Source organism: Pinus tabuliformis, chromosome 8, assembly GCF_031772625.1.
Source record: "Pinus tabuliformis cultivar Carrire ecotype Pingquan chromosome 8, CPIR1, whole genome shotgun sequence".
Lineage (NCBI taxonomy): Eukaryota > Viridiplantae > Streptophyta > Pinopsida > Pinales > Pinaceae > Pinus > Pinus tabuliformis.
The window spans coordinates 1188660819-1188681009 of NC_142294.1; the positions used below are offsets into that span (position 1 = coordinate 1188660819).

At 40.9% G+C, this 20191-nt stretch overlaps 1 pseudogene; it reads left to right on the forward strand.

The window, feature by feature from the left end:
- The first annotated feature begins 861 nt into the window (after positions 1-861).
- On the forward strand, positions 862-1766 carry LOC149239605 (transcription factor-like protein DPB pseudogene; annotated as a pseudogene).
- The last annotated feature ends 18425 nt before the right edge of the window (positions 1767-20191 follow it).

Genomic DNA, 20191 nt, shown 5'->3' on the forward strand with positions numbered 1-20191 from the left:
AGGCGCATAATCTGGAACAGCTGAAGCTGAACTGTCATGAGAAGCAGGTGAAGAGTCATCAATGAATCCAGCCCTCTGAAACTGAATGGGCTTTGAGTAGTCTGGAATATGAAAGGACAAGTCCTTGTCATATCCAAGACCAGTTTTGTGCTTGTTGTGGACAAGCTGTTCCCAAGGTCTGATGATGGGCTTGGGAAGTGCAGACTGAGTTTCTGCATCTGCATATACAACTGCTGCTTTATTTGAATAAACTGTACCATTATTAGCATGCTGCTGATGGGTGGTTGTCTCAATGTTCTGAACAGAAACAGGTTCAGAATGGTGTAGCTCTTCTTGCTGTAGCTGTGATTCAAGCTGCAAAAAGTCGATCTTTTCTTGTGCATCATGCAGGCAGGTCTGAATGTCACAAAGAGTGTCTTTGCTAACATTTACCTTCCCACCAATAGTGGAGTGTATTAGTGTATTCAGTAACTCTAATACATCATGAAATCTAGCCATTGTCTCAACAAAGAAATGAACACTCAGCAAGTCTAGACAAACCCCAGCTATTGAAGATTTCAAAAAATTAAGAATATCAGTTTGAAAAATACATTGTCCAATACCAGTCTTTCAGAGATTCTGTTCTTTGAATTCTGTAGAAATTTCACATTTGACTAGACATTGTAGCTGATTCCTTCAAACTTTATAAAACTTGCCTCTATATCCCTTCTGGAAGCTTAGGAATGCAAAAAGAATAAAAAATCCGCAAATACCAGCAAATGTTAGGAAGATCAGTGTCAATTTAGGTCCATGGAAGAACAAGTCACCACGCTGTTCTATTCCTTAATCAACATTTATAGATCTTCAAAAAAAACTTTTGTAATGAATGATTTGAAAGCACAGTCAACAGGTTTGTTTTTAGAATTGCAGGTCTTTATGTAATTAGAGTAATCTGGTGCAGCCAAACAGGTCTTTGAACCTCTGAATACATTGCATTCTGTTGCATTATGTTTTACATATATTTCACCAACTTCTTTCAGCACAACCTTCTGTGACCATAGTGAAAAAAGGGCAATGCCTTTCACTGATTTCTGAAAACTTTCTAATTGAATGAAACCAAAGTTACCAGACTTAGCTTTAAAGAAATCAACTCAGCGTGGCAAAACAGTCAACAGTTGACTCCGGACTTAGCAGGCCTATGCAGTCAGAAGGTTGAGAGCAAGCGCCGGACCACATATAATGAGGTTGCAGATGAACTTGTAGCTGAATATGCAAATCTGGACAGCACTCTTGTTTCACCAGACCGGCAACAATATGATGAAAAGAGCATTCGGCGAAGGGTTTATGATGCACTGAATGTACTTATGGCAATGGAGATAATTTCAAAGGAGAAAAAAGAAATCCATTGGAAGGGGTTGCCTAAGACAAGTATAAATGATGTCGAACAGCTTAAGGCTGAGAAATTGCTCTTGAAAAGTAGGATTGAGAAGAAAGCATCTTATTTTCACGAACTCGAAGAACAGATTATAGGCCTTCAAAATCTGGTGAAATGAAATGAGCATAGATATAGTTCAGGGAATACTCCATCTGGGGGTGTATCGTTACCCTTCATATTGGTCCAGACTCATCCCCGTGCCACTGTTGAAATTGAGATCTCTGAAGACATGCAGTTAGTTCACTTCGACTTTAACAGCACACCATTTGGGCTCCATGATGATGCATATGTACTGAAAGAAATGAACTTTTGTAAAAGGCCATTTAGCACTGTATCACCATTATTACTTTGAAAAGGCGACTGCAAATTTATACTCCAATGCCGAGGAAAAAATAAAGGCAGTCACTCACACACAGGTTTATTTACACAACCTGCATCAACAGCTCAAGGATTTGACCTCTGAAGGAGATCATTCAGCTCGGCCTCCAACAGTGGTTTTCGACCTCAACGATTCGCATTGATCATATTTTGTCCTTTTTTTTTTTTTCCTGAGAAGTTTGCCCTCGATCTACCCCAAGTTATGGTTATTCTGCCTCGACATTATATTGAACTCGTCCATTAATAACAGCTACAAATTCAGCTTTTGAAACTCGAACTCAGCAGCTACGAATCGTCCCTTGCAACCACGATTTTGGCCCTTGTTTGTCCAATGGTAATGTGGCCCGCTCCTTCAACTCGTCCTGTGAGAGAATTATAATTATCCATAGTGATTAACAGCGATATAACCGGCCATGGTGAATGAAGTGTTGCCACTCTGAGACAATAGGTCAACTTTACATCGATTGCTTGATGTTATTTAATGTCAATTTACATCTACACAGTCCAATTCTGAGGATTTGGGTTCATCTGCAGCAAAGTGGGATCCCTCTCAAGGTTGGCACCCGTATCTTTCAAAACTGGCAAGATATTTAAGGGACTGCAAAGGTTCCTCAAAATAATTAGTGAAAATTTTAAATTGCTTTAAAGAACGGCCTGAACAACAAGACTTCGATGACCTTGCTTCTAACAATCCAACTGCAACCAGAATTGCAGAAAATCTTCACAAGTATTCGTCAAAACAGAGATCCCTAAAAATCACGGATTTGAGCTCGAAATTTAAAGGAAAAGCTTAAATGCCGAGAATTATCAGCTTCGGGTAGCTCAAAAGCTTTGCAAACACAAATTTCACTCAAAATAAACAACCGAGACTCAATTTCTCGTAAAGAAGCCACTCAACAGACGAGATTTTCACCGGACCTCTTTCTTCCACCACGATGAACTGCAATATATCTCCTCAAGAACTTCACACCTCGAAAAAAACCGTTCAATAACGGCTCAACTCCACAAAATTTTCAGAAAAATACTACTTTCCAAGCTTCAAAGATTGAAACTTTCCTCAAACACAAAACCTTCCCCAAGCGGAACGGTTCAAACCATGAGAAAAGCCAGCGTCTGTGCTGGGAACAAACCCCAAAAAGCTCCTAAAAGGCCGTTACTTTACTGAAGAGATTCAAAACAAAACACCGCGCATTCGTAATCTTGCATCCAAAAACAAGAAAAGCTCTAGGCATAAGCAGCGGATTTTACCAGTAATTGCGTGCTTTCTTCTTCCTCTTGTGCTGGAAAGCCTGAGAAGCAAAGTACGGCCACAGCTATGAATGTAAAGAAGCCATTGAATCATTTACCGCAACCTCAGCATCAGCAGTTGCATCATCAACCAGCACCACAGCTAACAATGAACCAAGCGACTAGTTCCACGAGGAGACCAAATGTTTCTCACTCCATTCCTTTTGGTTCTTTGATACCGATCATTTTCTTTTTGAAAATATAAGTATTTACATTTAAATAGGTACGCAACATTAAAAATACAATGAATCCCTTCGACTGAAGTAACTTGAGCAAAAATGTAAATGCAGACAAAAATGTTTCAACACATGAGAGTGCATTCCCGTGAGCGATATAAAAAGAGTGACAATCAACAAGAGACGGGAAATCTCAAGACCAAGATGAATAGATCAGTGATGAAGATTTCCAGAATCGAAACAAATGATTTAACCTGCGGATATTACGAAAGTCTTTAGACATTGCAAGGCATATCCTATTTGTGCCTGCGTTTCCAGCGCTCAACCAATCGTTCTACAACAACTTCCCACAGATTTTAGGCCAGCAAGTAATCATAATACTAAAGAGGGCATTCGAAGGTTTTCCCAAAGACAGAGCTTAGTATGTCAGAACGGTTTTGGAGTCGGCATTCAGGGAGCTGACACCATCAGCAGCGCAGCATTTTATATGGAAAATTGAGCAGCATCTGGCAATGAAAAATGAGCAGCCTGGAGCAGGGTAATTATCATGAAATGCTCATGGACAGTGCAGACAGCACAGGAGCAGCTAACATTTAGCTGAAGAAATATTCCTAAGAAAATATTCCTGGGATGCAGAATTGATGGCAGAAATCACTGCACAGACAGGCCATAAGACAAATGGGTCACATTAATTTTGCAGGGCAGGAATACGCCTGCTCTGATACCATGTTAAACACACATGGATAGGAAAACAATGTGAAAGATAAAACATGTGAGTTCATTTTTTATTAAGATAAGATACACATTTATAGTACAATAGGTGACTCTTGGGATTCAGATCCCAAGGTCTCTTGGACTGCTTTGTCCATTCAACTTCCACGCTAACCCTTTAGGATTAGGTGTCCAACAGCTATGCAAACCACCAATGTATTTCAGCAGGGTTTCTTGGGACTGTAAATCTACCCCTAACAAGAGATCTCTTCTCCTGAATTCTTGGGTGTAGTCTTGGACACTCTGACCCTTAAGTTGTCTGAAATTTTGCCAGTTCATAATGGCTTTCTGCATGTGAGCAAGAGGATAAAACTGTTTTTTAATGGCTAACAGAAATCCAGGCCATGTTAAGGTAACCTTACCAAATTTCTTGATCTCCTCTTTAGTCTTGGCCTCCCACCAGACCAAGGCTGCTCCATCCATTCTCAAAGAAGCCAACTGAATCTTTGTGGCATCATCATGCATATTTTGGATCCTCAAGTAAACCTCCAACTGCCTAATCCAGTTGTCAAGCTTTTCTGCATTCACTTCACCATTAAACATAGGTAATTCGAATTTTACATCAAGCTTTAAAAAAGGACTTTTTCCAGAGGATCTATGCTTATGAACAGAAGAAGATGAAGATGAAGAGGAAGAAGGTGAAGATGGGGGTGGTGGATCACCATTTCCTCCATGTCCTTTCTTGGAATGATCATCATCCTTCTTACCTCCTGAAGAGCCTTCTCCTTCAGGTGGATGTTTGGACCCTTCTCCAGCCAATTTCTCATTTCTTTCTTGGTACAATATCCTCACCATTTCAGTGAGATCTAAGAAAGCCTTTCTGAAGATTCTTTCTTCTTCTCTTGGATCTGTCTCTAGAGGAATTTCTCCTCCATGCTCAGACATCCTTGAAGCTTCTGCTGAGACTCTTGAGGGTGAAATTGAAGGTGGAGGTGATGGCTCTCTGGCCCTCCTTGACTGAGGATTCTCTCGTTCTCTAGTCAACTGTCCTTCCCCTCTTTTAAGTTTCAACCTGGTAAGCATCAATACTTGCAAGACGATTAGAAGATATTTTCACAAAAACCCTGAGCTCCGATACCAACTTGATCTGAATTTGAAACTACTTGAAATTTGTTTGCAAAGTATTCAATTCAGAAATAAACATGTTTAAAAGACTTCCATGTCTTGCAGAAAAGAAACACATGAATTTTTCAGCTGATTACAACCCATTTAAGCATAGCAGAATTATTTCCTTTTACTGTTTAACACATAAAAAAGAATTTGTTCTGCAAAATAAACCAACCACATATGCACAAGAAGTTGATAAATCAGTTCACCCCCACCAGGGCTACGTCTGCTGGGTCCAAAGCCTCCAAATGGGCTTGTCCTTGTTTTTATTAAATGCTCAAATTGAAAATACAGCTGAATAGAAGAATCTACAGGAGAAATAGATGGTAGAAATGGATTCAGAACACATGAATCCTTCAGGATTGACTATTGGATCACCTCCAATGGATACCTGCAACCCTGTACAGTCTTCCCAATACTGGCCCCTGGTGGCTCCTAGAACTTTCACGGCTCCAAAACGTATGAAAATGACCTCTGATGGCTGTAAGACCTGCACCAATGGCTTTCGAAGGTCGAAATTATCCAAAATCAAAAAAAAATTCGTCCAAAACCGACTTTCTGGGCCAAAGTTATGGCCATTTACTCCAGACTGCCAGTTTCCCCTAAAAGAACTCCAGCTAACTTTAGTTATGGCCAGATAAGTCCGCCAATTATGGGGCCGCCGCCAAATTTGGCGCTCCGCCAAATAATCCGCCCTGCTAACTGTAGTTACATTAAATGTTTTCATCGGAGTGCGTGCCCGACGGTTGGTGTGCTGGCGGTTAATGCTTAGCTCTTGGTTCCCGAGCGCTGGTCACATGGAGAGCGGGGCTGGCCCCTTTGGTTTCCCGCTTCAATTTTTTTAACTTTAAAATACATTTCTTCCGCTCATTTTTCAAATGAGCTTGTTGTAGTGCGTTGGTAAGTTTGTCGAGTATTAACGTAGAGGTCGCGGGTTCAAACCCGGCCCCTCCCAAACTTCAAATTTTTGAATGCGCCCAACCAATCTTGCTGACGTCATCATGGGGCCACGTGGCACCCTCCGGGCCTGCCACGTGGCGGCCTGTGATTGGCTGTTGCAGAGGGAATATTCCCTGGAATATAAAATTCAAATTTTCTAATGTTTTGGGCAAAATATTCTTTTGGCCATATCTCCCTCATACGGCGACCGTTTTCCGAACCGTTTGCGGCGCCGGAATCGGGAGGACGAGCACTTTCCAGTCATTCAGCTGTGAACCAGTTCTGAGCACTTTGAATTTTGAGCGTTTTTACAACACCTAGGACTTGAGCACCTGATTGATTACCCTCCGGGTCTATCACAAGTTGGGACATTTTTCAAAGTCAATTCCTTACCAAGTTTGGTGATGACAGATCAACGGCAACGTTAATCAATGACCTATCCAATCTTAAAGCTGAGGCTAGACAACCCATCAAAGATTTCAATTTACGGTTCAATAAGATCCTCAAAAAAATTCCCACTGCTTCCCAACCCAGCGAAGAAGTACGATGTGAATGGCATATTACGGCCTTACCATCAAACTTAGCAATCTTCGTGGATAGGGCAAATAAAACAACCTTAGTTGAAAACTTGACAGAGGCGATAGCAGTAGAGAAATGCGTAGTAGCCCTCGAAAAGAGATCTGCAATAGAGGAACACAAATCTAAAAAAGTCACCTTCAAGGAAGACTCCAAGAAGAAACAAACGAAAGACCCTTTCGATTTAGAAGGATTGCAAAAAGTATTAAAAACCATGTCCAATGAGATGATTGACATAAAAAAACAAGTACCAGAAACTTCTTCAAAAAAACCCTACAGAGCTTTTAAAAGAGGCCCTTCAATGGATGTGAAACCACCCAACACTATCTCAAATGTCGAATCCGAAGAAGAGGAAGAAGAAGAGAGTACCACTGAAGGGCAGACCGATGACGAAGAAGTTGTGGAACTACAAGGAATGTGGGATTTCATCCTCCCACAAGAAGAAGATCAAGAAACATTTCCGGTTAGCACACGAAGCAAAAATCAACTTGATCCTCTCCAAACTACCCCTAAGCAGAAGGGCGCAAGCCCTGCAGTTGTTAACACCCAGGTTGTTCCCTTTGACTCCCAAGGGAATACGGCCGGGGTAACCACTAACCAAGCTTTGGATTACAGTTTCTAGCCAAACTGCAATCAGAGAGGGCTCTCTCTTTAAGATTTATCTCTGTTTTGTGGGGATTTTAGGCTAGTTGTGAGTTCAGTGTTGTTAAATGTTTTGGTTGAGTGATGTCTTTCAGTACCTGAGGTGGAAATCTTCAGACAGTTTTTAGTCCATTGGGCAATGGAGTCTGTGATTACAGGTTGTCTGAAATGTTGAGTGAGATTGTTGAAACAGTAGGGCCATTTAGATATTTCATGAAACAAATTTGAAATTGTGATGGTGAAATATGTTTAACCAGTGGAAGGCAATTAAGAATTTTCCACTAAGCTGGGGTGTGAGAAAGAGATATATTGCACAGGACCAGATTCGAATTCCTGAACAATAACCATTGTGAAAGATATAGTCTGAAAGTGCAACAATTAAGAATTACACCTTATAACTATAACTGAAGAAAACATTTATAACAGCATAGATTGAGGTCAGGATATTCTATGAATAAATCCTGAAACTATTCTTTTTCTTTGCCATTAACTGTGAAACATAGAACATGAATGAATTATGAAGAAATAATTAAAACACATAACGAAGAGTTTGAAGGAAACTTATTGTGCCATGAAATACATAGGAATCCTTTAGCATTCAGCAAACACACACAACGCCTCAGACAACACAGAATTTTGGAAATTCCATCAACCTTTGTATTAATACTCTGAACATTTACAGCATAAGATCTCTAGAAAAGGAAATCAACAACAACCCCTGCTACTTCGGCGAGGGGGAATATATACAATCGGTGATACAAAATATCTGAACCGCTGAGTCACTTGAGACATAAATACGCTCACCCACTTTACAAAAATAGCAGATAAGGAAGTTATTACTGCTCTAAATACAAAATGAATGCTCTTTAATTCTGTCAGAAGCCTTTTTGACCTTTGGAGTCCAATGAGTCGGTTGAGCGTTCTGTTTTAATGCTGAATGATGTATCTTTATGGCTTTGCCATGCTATATCTTTCTCGGCCCTGTCATCTGTAACTGTCAGTGCTGCTTTAGTGGCCGAATCTTTCTGTTGAGTTGGCTCAGTTCATTTTTCTCCAAAAATACTGAATGCATCAAATTTTCCTGTACATGATGACTTATGTTTTTTGATTAAAAAACTTGATGAAAGGCTCTTTATTACAGTATCAACTGTATCATTTTGGTCCACCATTCCTGTGTGGGCAATTGATGTCTCAAAATTACATCCAAGGTCTCATCTGCCTCTGTATATTTGTAGAAGTTTGGAGGCACTTCAAACAAATGCTTGATCTCATTCATAATAAAAAATAAGTTCTCTACTCTGTCATAGAGACTTTGCCCAGATGTTGGCCCTGTTTCTTCTGAGGTACTTGGTCTTACAGTGATCTGATTTGTAGCAAATGTGTTGACCCTTTTTGCATAGTTCTCATGTGAAAGTAGCCTCCCTGCACTGTTCAGTAAGCCAGGAAGACCTCTGCCTTGTAGTGCTGCAAACTTGTCCATGAACTTATTTACTTCTGTCTGCATGTCTTGGCTTCTTCTTTCCAGTGTTTGTACCAGGCTTCTTAATGTAAGGACCCTCTTTATCAGCAAAATGGTTTCAATTTTGTTGGGAATTCCCATCGCTGCCAGCTGAGGACCTGTACGGTTATTGAGCACATTAATCATTCTATTGGCTACCTTAGGCATATTGCCTAGAGATGCCCTTGCCCTCTGGACTTCTCTTTGTGCTTTGCCTATGAGCTCCATTTGCTCATGAATAGTCTCAATATACTGCCATTGATCTGTGATTGATTGGCCAATGTTGGCCCATAAAACTGTCCTGAGCTCAGCCACCACTTTGTCAAGGGTGAGCTCCTTCTCCAGCTCCTTTATCTTCTCCTTAAGGTCCTTTATTTCCCTTCCTTTTTATGCTACATTTTGCTTGGATTTGTCATACTTTTCATTCAACTTAGCTAAATTTTCTCTGGCTTCATTTAGCTCTGCCATTTGGGCTTCTAAGGCCTGGTTTTCATTTTTCAGCTTCTGCATGTCAAGGCTTGGAGCCTGCTCTGTTGTTGGTGCTGGTGCTGATGTAGATGGCGTTGTCTGAGCTCTCTGTTCTGTAGGAGGAGCACTAGTTTGAGGGGGTTCCTCAAGGTTGATTATTTGTGGAGGAGGCTGAGATGTTTGGCCTACCTCCTTTTATTGTAGGGCTGCCTGCAGTGCAGCCTCTAATTCTCCCAATTTTTCTTTTGTCTGGATCAGCTGTTTGTATAATGATATCAGCATGCCTGCTGCATCTTGTTCATGCCTCAGCTGGGCAACCTCTTCTGTTTGTGGGTGAAGAGTTGCCGGGATCTTAACCATCTTCCTTAGTGCTGCCATATCTGCATCTCTTAGTTTCAGCAGCGCTTGTATAGCCTTGGTGTCCTTGGGATCATGCCCAAGTTCTATGATGATATCCTCTAAAGCTTTGATTCGGTTGTACTTTTCCTGAGAGGATGCTTTATCCAACTCAAGTTGGGTAGCTGTATTGTTTAGGCTATTTTCCAACCTATAATTCACCAATGTTTTGTCTGCAAAAGTGGCATACACCATCTCACCCGTTTGCTTGTGCAATTCAATCTGATCCATAAGGTGAATGTCTTTTGCAAGGACCTCAAGGTTGGTCCTTATATAGTCTGCAGCTGACTGTGGCTGCAGCATGGTTGGCATGAAATGACTCATTATCATTTTGCCCTCTTCTACATCATATGCAGACATCAACCTCTGCTGGTTTGTAGGAGCCATTTTCAATAGGTGGTTGTACAGTTGTATCCTAAGTGGCACATTCTTCTTTTTAATTTCAATAAACTGCTACTTGATGCCTGTTTCAACCCTCCGTTGCTGGCTTGAGGAGCTGACTTCTCCTCCAACTGTTCTTTCTTGTTCCTACTGAAAGGAACTTGCAGATGCCTCCATACTTGGTGGGCCCATGCCCAATGATTGCCCAATAGGCATTTCTTCCTCAGAGAGGGGATTCATTCTGTTCCTTTTCTCCCCTTGATTTGTGGATGTGGTGAGGGGAGTCTCCAGTTCTCTATCCCTCTTCTTTCCCTTTTCTTCTTTCTATGGATTTTGCAGCACTGAGGCCTCCACTGTCTGTTCTTGCCTAGGGGTACATTCTCTTGAGCCTGTTGCTCATTGGATATTGGGGCTTCAGTTGTTCGTTCTTGTTGTTTCATTGGCTGCCCCTCTTTTTGCCCTCCTTCTTGTTGTTCTACCTGCTTTTCTGCTAGTTGTTCTGCTACAGGAGGTGGTTGTTCCTGCTCCATCTGCTTCTCTTTGCCTTTGCTGGAAGTCTGATAAGTAGCCTTGGCTGTTTGCTGATGTGCTGTCGATGATGATGCAGCTGCTCCAAGCTACCTTTGGTATGAAGATGAAACCTGCCCACAAGTTTCCAAGTCAGCTTCTTTCTCAATATTTTTTTCTTCTCTTTGTAGCATTTGTTCTCTAGTCATTGGCTCTTCTAGAGTGCCCTCTTCCCAACTTAATAAATTGGCATATTTCTCAATGTGAGGCAATCTGATGTGAGCATAGCCACCCAATTTATATTTTACCCTCCTTAGAGAAATGAAGTGATTAGGGTCATAAGGTATCCAGCGGAAACTAGTTTCTAATTTGAGGCCCTCTAGGATCCTATCTTCCTTCCATCCCTCCTCCCTTTGGTTGTAAAGAAATGGGCCTAGCTGGTTCCTGACCTTTAGTTGCACCTTCTTGTTTTTGCTGTGGAAATGGACCTGGTCTGCATTTCCAAATTGTCTGAAATACTCCAAGGCAAATAGTCTCATCGGGACATATCTTGGCAACCTATAAGGATCCAACTCACAACCATATATTCTGATTACTGTATGGTGTTGGTAAAAGTACCAATCACCAATGCTGTAGGCCTTTGAGAGATGGAGTATTCTTTACATTTCATCAGTCAATCTTGGAGGAGGGACAAGAAATAGCAAAGTCATAGCTGGATGAATGAACAGGTCTATAAATTCACAGTATGTGTATGGTGAACGGGAGGTGCAGTGAAAAACTGAGGTCCAAAATACTACAGACCTTGGATTTCCCTGAGCATCAAGTTTCTTGAGAGGAATAGGGAAACTGTCTGGTTGATAAAACAGGAACAGATGGTAGATGTATGAGGTGTATCTGAACACCTTTTCCCTTTCTAGATTCATCAGTTGGTCATGAATCTTGTTTGCAATATACTCAGCATAGTCATAGTGCACAGCAGGAGGCTTTCCAGGAGAAAATATGGACAGCATGGCCATTATGGTGTCATCAACATCATCAACTCCCTTGTATCCCAGAACATAACTGATCAAATCCACCAGCATCTTCCCCAAGTCATTGAGATATGGATGTCCAATAGGAGGTGTTCTCAGAGCTTCAGAGCTTGGCTGAATAAATAACTGATTAATCTTGATGACCTGGGCACTGGACAGCCTGCCCCCCTTCTTTAATAAGTCCATCATGGAGAGAGGAGTTAATGGTCTTGCAGAATGAAAGTTGAGCATTTGATTTATGGCCTCAGGGGTGATATGGAACAAGACTGCACCTGATGTACTGAGGACAGCTCTTTGACAGGGATCATAGTTCTCAGGGCATCTATGGATTAGGTCTGGAAGGATATTGACTTGAGGGAGGTTATAAATGGGCAAGTTGGAGTCCCAAATCCCTAAAATATCAGCTCCACTGAGGTGTTGAGCTTTCAATTCATTTAGTATATGAATATTAAACTTAGAATTTATTGAGAACAAGTCTATCATCTGATAATCCATATCCCCCAGGGCCTTCCATTCTAACTCCCTTTGTGGGGCATTTAGAGGTTGAATATTCAGGGCTACTGGTGTTTCCATGGTTAAGTAGTACTATGACCTATACTAGAACTGGTGTTACTAAACAGAGCAACACAGAGGGGTATCTCTGGAACAGAGAGGCAAATTGCAGAGGAGCAGAGGGTAAATGGTAGTGAAGCAATTGAAATTGTCACACGGAATCAGTCAAGGGTGCGGACACAACTGACCTTCCTAGAAGTCTAAGACATTCTAATGACAAACAAAACAAACTGGAGCTATCCTTCTCTAAACATACATTATGATATGAGAAATCAAGTGTTTCGTTCTTACCTTTGTCCAAACGTTGTTGTAGAAGTCCAAGCTTTGTTGATCTGGATGAGCTCCTCCTTTTCTCCAAAACCTGCAATCACCAACAGTCAAACAATTAAATAGCACCTGATTATAACATAAAACAAAGCATATTCAACACATAGACCAAGGAGTACATGAAATAACCCATTAACAACAAGTTATTGAGAAGAATGGACCAATTTGCATTAAAGGTAATCAAAAGGAACCATTACAACCTGAGCCTTGGTGTTGTGCAAGCTCCTTCCAGGGTCCACAAGAGTCTTCCTCTACTTTGACAAAGCTCACCCACTTCCAAATAGAACAAGTAAAGATGACAATCTCTCCTCACAAGCTTCTAAATGGGAGTCCTAATTCCTGCAGCATTTACCCTTAGAAATCTATAGCTTTCAACCCCCTTCCTTCTGGCTCAATGCCTCTTTTTATAGTGCTCAAGAGGAAGTTAATCAGGTCCACCATCAATGGGATAGTCCCCCTCTTTGGATGGGATCACTCCCTTATTGATGGGATAAGTTCCTCTTTGGTAGGAGTGCATGAACCATCTGGAGGCGCTCAATACACGTCAAACAACCTTCTAGAATGCTCTAGAAATGACCACAAGTAAGGTTTTGAAGATAAAACTTGCGCATTTTAACCTTTTCAGAGGGACGCACCTGCCCCTTTAGATACAGAGCGTCCTTGGACGCAGACCTTATGCATAATAGGTGCGTACCCGTAGGCAAGGTTTGAGAGAACCTGCGTACCCAGAGATAAACATATTTATAAAGACTTTCTCTCTTTCTTGGAGTTTGACATGAATAGTAGAGGCATAAGACTTGCTCAGAGGGTAGTATGACTGTTGATAGAGCCATACCAACTGTAAATAGCCATGGTGACATTTTTTAGTGTAACAGATTGCCCCCTAAAGTGCGAAGCCTGGAATAGATTAGGGTTTTGTATTATCTAGGAAGGGTGAAGCACTTTATCATTTCGAGGATTATCTCGTGGAGAGCCTGGTCAGAACCTGCAATTTTCAACACAAAATACATGTATAAGATTATATCATCACTCAGGTAGGCATTCCCATACTCAGATTAAAACTTTAACTAACAGACTAACTACTCTGATATAGGAATGATCTTGTAGTACATCATAATCATAGACTTTTGTAGACACAGTATGGGCGCAGCCATCTGTTTATGATTAGTCTACTTAGATAATGAATACAAAACTCCTCGCAGCCTAGATGGTGGAAACTAGATCCAGGGTCTTCATCTCTACTTCTCGAATTGGTACGATTCTAGCCATGCGAATAAATGAGTTGATGTCGAACATGGTAGAAACCACTTGATTACCAGTCGATGATGTAAACTATTAACAAGCGTGAGAGAGACCACCAGTAATGTCAATGGTTCTCAAAGTACCCAGTACAATCCATGAGATGTGAATGAATGAGTTGATGTCGAACATTTCACGGAATCCTTTGATCGAAAGTCAATGATGTAAACTGACGTCAAAGGCGAGAAACCTGCCATTGATGCATACAGACTTCAAGGTACTGACGATTTCTAAGTCATCTCTCTAGATAATGTGCTGATGTCGATAGAAAGTGACCCGTTGTAGGCAAGCCCACAACACGAAATCATTGTTCAAGTTGAAGAAATGTTGCTGTGAGGACTGACTCAGGGATGGTCAAATGGATGACAAGTATTTTGCAGATGAAAGTTTTGTTTGCAGTCCTCTTGAACACATAACGACACGACAGATGGTTTGGTGCTAAATAACTCAAAGTTAATCCCCGGAACCCAGTTGAAAACTTTCAAAAGTGGTTTGATCAACTGTGAGGTGAAAGATTTCCCAACCCAGGTGAATGAAAAGTGTCGTGTCCAAGAGTGGTAATAAAGTTTCTTCTGAGACAAAAGGTAACAAATAGGCTCATTCTTCTCTCTTTTCCCCCACCATTTCTGGCAAGTACCTCTTTATTTTTAACAAGCTTGAGGAGGATAACATATGCTTGATTATAAGCTCATCCTTCGGATGAGTCCAACCTAGTTTTGATTCTAGGAAGGAGTGGTTCGTTCCTGTTTGTAATTGAACAGGTCCTTTACTGTGAAATGTTTAACAAGCCCAGTGTAGGAGAAACTCGGTGTTTTTCAATTTTAGAGAGTCTGAAAAACTTAAGAAGACTCCAAGTTGAACTTTTTCGTAAATTTGTGTCCCTCAAGCCCGAAAAAGTATAAAATAATACCTGGGGGAACCGCTTGATCTTGCGACCAAGGAGTACTTTCATAATTAGTGCCACTGACCTAAAAAGTAAAAAGCGATCAAGGACACGTCGTTTTATTTCCGTATCGAGTTTGAAACGACAAAAACCCGGCAATCTTTTCCTGATTTTACGGTCAGAAAAGAGCTATAAGGGGACCGTCTTTTAATTCCGTTTTAACGAGTGTAAAAGAAACGCTCGGCAATCTTTTCATTTTTTAGGAGTCAGAAAAGGGCTTAAAAGATGACTCTGATATTTCACTTTTTCGTAAGTTTTAACGAGTTTGAAAAAGGGATAAAAATGTACTCATGGTTTTCACTTTTTCGTAAGTTTTAATGAGTTCGAAAAAATGATAAAAATGTACTCATATGGCCGACTTTCAATTTAATTTACGAGCAGGAAAAGACGGAAAGAACTCGGCATTTTCATTTGTTTTACGAGAATGAAAGATAGCAAAATAATCTCGAGATTTTCATGAGTTTAACGAGTCTTGAAAATAACTGAAATTGACTCGAGATAGGTTTCATTTTTACAAAAGCTTGAAACAGATAAAAACTATGCTTCAAAGTAGTTTCATTTTTACACAAGCTTGAAACAGAGATAAAATTGTGCTTGATGCCCCCTAAGCATAACTGTTAGAGTGCATGCCACCCCAGCCTCATTTCATTCAACCAGCTGGATGAAATGAAGGTTGAGTTACAAGATCACTTGAAAGACTCGACCTACAACTATAAGAAAATTACGCAAAACTAAAATAACTAACCTAAATACTTAACATTTATGAGATCTAGTCAATCTCTCGACTCAAGTAGGGGAGGATTTGTTTCATTTGTTAACGAGCTTGACACAGCAAAAGAACTATGCTCGGAGTCGGTTTCATGTTTACGCAAGCTTGAAACGAAAAACTATGCTTGTTATAAGTTCACATGCCCCCAGCATAATGACGCAAAACGAGGTACATGCCCCCCAAGCTTCATTGCATTCAATGAGGTGGATGGAATGAAGATTTACTTTCAAGATCTTGGAAAGACTTGTGGGAGTTGTTTCATTTTTTAATGAGCTTGACACAAGACAAGGAACTATGCTCATAACTACTCTCTACAATATACCTAACAAAAACTCTACTCTAAAAACCTTGATTCATTTTTTAACGAGCTTGACACAAGACAAGGAACTTATGCTCTAAAATCCTTGATTCATTTTTTAATGAGCTTGACACAAGACAAGGAACTATGCTCATGACTACTCTCTACAATTTACCTACTTAACCTACCCTTGTTTCATTTTTAACGAGCTTGACACAAGACAAGGAACTATGCTCAAAAAGTTCGCATGCCCCCAGCATAATGATGCAAAGCGAGGTACATGCCCCCCAGGCTTCATTGCATTCAACCGGCTGGATGAAATGAAGGTTTACTTTCAATATTTAACTTGAAAAGGGAGTTGTTTCATTTTTAAGGAGGTTGACACAAGAAAAGAACTATCCTCATACCTGATTCATTTTTTAACGAGGTTGACTCAGTAACAGGAACTGTCCTCAAAATCCTACTTTCTACAATTTATCTACATATCCTAAAATCTAGCTGATTCATTTTTTAATGAGGTTGACTCAGTAAAAGGAGCTTTCCTCGTTGCTCCTTGTTTCATTTTTTAACGAGGTTGATACAAGAAAAAACTATCCTCGCACACACTGATTCATTTTTTAATGAGGTTGACACAGTAAAAGGAACTTTCCCCAGTAGAGTCGCCAATTTGTCACACGGAATCAATCAAGGGTGCGGACACAACTGACCTTCCTAGAAGTCTAAGACATTCTAATGACAAACAAAACAAACTGGAGCTATCCTTCTCTAAACATACATTATGATATGAGAAATCAAGTGTTTCGTTCTTACCTTTGTCCAAACGCTGTTGTAGAAGTCCAAGCTTTGTTGATCTGGATGAGCTCCTCCTTTTCTCCAAAACCTGCAATCACCAACAGTCAAACAATTAAATAGCACCTGATTATAACATAAAACAAAGCATATTCAACACATAGACCAAGGAGTACATGAAATAACCCATTAACAACAAGTTATTGAGAAGAATGGACCAATTTGCATTAAAGGTAATCAAAAGGAACCATTACAACCTGAGCCTTGGTGTTGTGCAAGCTCCTTCCAGGGTCCACAAGAGTCTTCCTCTACTTTGAAAAAGCTCACCCACTTCCAAATAGAACAAGTAAAGATGACAATCTCTCCTCACAAGCTTCTAAATGGGAGTCCTAATTCCTGCAACATTTACCCTTAGAAATCTATAGCTTTCAACCCCCTTCCTTCTGGCTCAATGCCTCTTTTTATAGTGCTCATGAGGAAGTTAATCAGGTCCACCATCAATGGGATAGTCCCCCTCTTTGGATGGGATCACTCCCTTATTGATGGGATAAGTTCCTCTTTGGTAGGAGTGCATGAACCATCTGGAGGCGCTCAATACACATCAAACAACCTTCTAGAATGCTCTAGAAATGACCACAAGTAAGGTTTTGAAGATAAAACTTGCGCATTTTAACCTTTTCAGAGGGACGCACCTGCCCCTTTAGATACAGAGTGTCCTTGGACGCAGACCTTATGCACAATAGGTGCGTACCCGCAGGCAAGGTTTGAGAGAACCTGCGTACCCAGAGATAAACATATTTATAAAGACTTTCTCTCTTTCTTGGAGTTTGACATGAATAGTAGAGGCATAAGACTTGCTCAAGAGGGTAGTATGACTGTTCATAGAGCCATACCAACTGTAAATAGCCATGGTGACATTTTTTAGTGTAACAGAAATACAGCACAGAGAATTGATAGAGCAAATGCCAGGACTGGTAAACTCTGTCCACGGTGAATTAGTGGAGCTCAGGTCTTTAAGTTCACGAATGCGCGAACTAACTATGAATTTAGGTAAATTTGGCTAAATGCAGGTTCTGCAGAGGAGTTTTCGACCCAACAATTGAAACTAGACACTGGTACCGGGGACTGACTGGTGAATACAGTGTTTTCTCACTCTTTTTAAGCTATCTTTCGACAAAACCAGGCGCGGGGAAATGATTTCGATAAATACCTCTTCGATTGCCGGCAATGGTTACAAATGCAGGTGGATTGGATGCGCCCACGGTCTTTGTAGCGATTTCTGCAGGTTGGCGATGGATTGGTCGTAATTCGCATGTAGGGGGAGCAATAGTTGTTTTTGCAAAAAGTGAGAAAAAATGCAATTTTCGGCGAAAATATGGACTTTTGGGTCATTGGCGCCTTTTTTGGATGACGTCATCATGACGTCATCAGGTGGGGTCAGGGTCGGGTGACGTCAGCATGACGTCATCAGGTGACGTGGCGGCCTGTGAGTGGTCCACGGGGATTGCATAGCTGGCGGACATGTCGGAGCGCTGGCGGGCGGGGGCGCTGATGCGACGGTGAGGTGGCCTGACGTGGGCATGACGTAGCAATGACGTGGGCGCGGCGGGACCAGCAGTAAACCAGGAGCGGTAAATGGTTTTTCTCAGACCGCTATTGATACGGTCATGGAATTGTCAGAGGGCGACCCGAGAAGATATGGGGGTGACGCGTGGCAGAGGCCTGACGTCACCCTCTGACAGTTTCTCGGGCGATAAAGCACAGTCATCGGGGCCGACCCGATATGGATGTGGGCCATCGGATGGGAAAGCATAGATTCGACCGTCGACGGGTCAATAAGATGTCAGGGCGATACGGAAGCGGGCGGGTATGTAAAATAATATTATTCGGTAAAATACGCGCCCGACGAAACATTAGAAAAGTAGGTTTTCAACAGTGTTACGGGAAAAATGGATTACGCACAGGTTTGGTTACAAAACTGAGTTTAGGCGATTAATCCAAGCAGATATTAGATTAATTCGAGGATTAATTTATTGGTGCTCTTTGGGTCGCGCTTTAATGTTTAGCGCTCAAACCATTTTAAAGCCAAACTTAGAGCTATAATGCTCGGGGAAGGGGATATGTATTTTTGGGTTTTTAATATAATTTACATAGTAATAGGGGGAACAAGGGGTATAGGGAGTTAAATAGTAAGAACTTGGGGTTAATATGAGTGGAAGATGGGAATGAGAAGGGATAACACTAAGTTTATATGATATCAACCTAGTTTAGGAAGTAGATCAAAATGAATATATTTTTAGACAAGAAATGTGGCTCTTAAAGAAACAAGAACCAACACAAGACCTTGGTTACTTTCATGAACACAACTGGTGTAGGGATGTTAGCAATGAATATGAAGGGGGGAAATTAGGAAGTTAGAAATGCTCCATTGGGGTTTTGCAGAGTGATGGAGAAGAGGACCTTCCCAATCCATTGATGTTTCCTTTATGTTAGACCAGCAAAACTCAATTGAAAGGAATGACATTTCCGCAACCCCATCTACCTACCCATCTACTTGCCTAGCATTTTTTGTTTCTTCATGGAGGGTGCACTTAGACTTGCAGACCCTCATGTGCCTTTTCTTTTCCTTTGGCTTTTTCTTTTGATTTTCTATCTAGAACTACCCTTATTGCTTCCAAGGCCCCAGATTAAGCAGTTGGGAACCTTAATTCTCTGCCTAACTATTGGTCTGCCAAGATTAAACAGTTTGGATAGACTTCTTTCTCTATTCTACAATAGAAAATTGAAACATGGCATGATCCAGATTAGGTTGTTGGACCATCCATAAAAATTGAGTCAACATCAAGCTATGTACACACATTGTCTTCTCTTGGAAATATGGGATCTTTGCATCACCAAAGCAGAGCATATTTGGAACTTTCATTTGCCAATCATGAAATATGAAACCTATTGGTATAGGTCTAACAGCAGCAAAAGATAAAGTTGCAACAAAGAAAATGATCGCTAAAGCGACTCAATCTAGCCCAGTCCAACCAGATCAAACAACTCCATCAAGAACACTGATAGTGTCGGATGAAATGGAATACAATATTATTGATGACATGAAAAAGACTACGGCTAATATCACTCTTTATGAATTGAGCAAATTGAAACATCAACAGAAGATAATGATGAAAGAATTACATGCCGTGTCTACTACATCATTGCCTACAGCTGTAGCTTCCCACAACATGGGAAGACCTCCAACCAACACGATCAATAAGATTGATCCAAATGACATCGCCTTGATTGGAGGAAGATCAAGGTCTCACACTCCCCCTTTTCTTCTCACTTATGAAATTTTCAATAAAAATGTGCACAATTGTTTGGTAGATTCTGGTGCTTCAACGAATATTTTACCCAGATCAATATGTGCCATGTTGAATGTTCAACCACAAAAATCCGCAGTGCGCATAGTTCAGCTTGATCGATCTCAAGTCGAAGTGATTGGTAAACTTAATCAAGTAACCATAAGATTGTTGTCCAACCCGAAGGTATGTCAGGTTATTGACATTCTAGTAGCTGATATCCCAGAATTCTATGGCTTGATTCTTAGCAGTGATTGGTCTGAAAAACTCCATGGATACTTCTCAACCCACTGGTC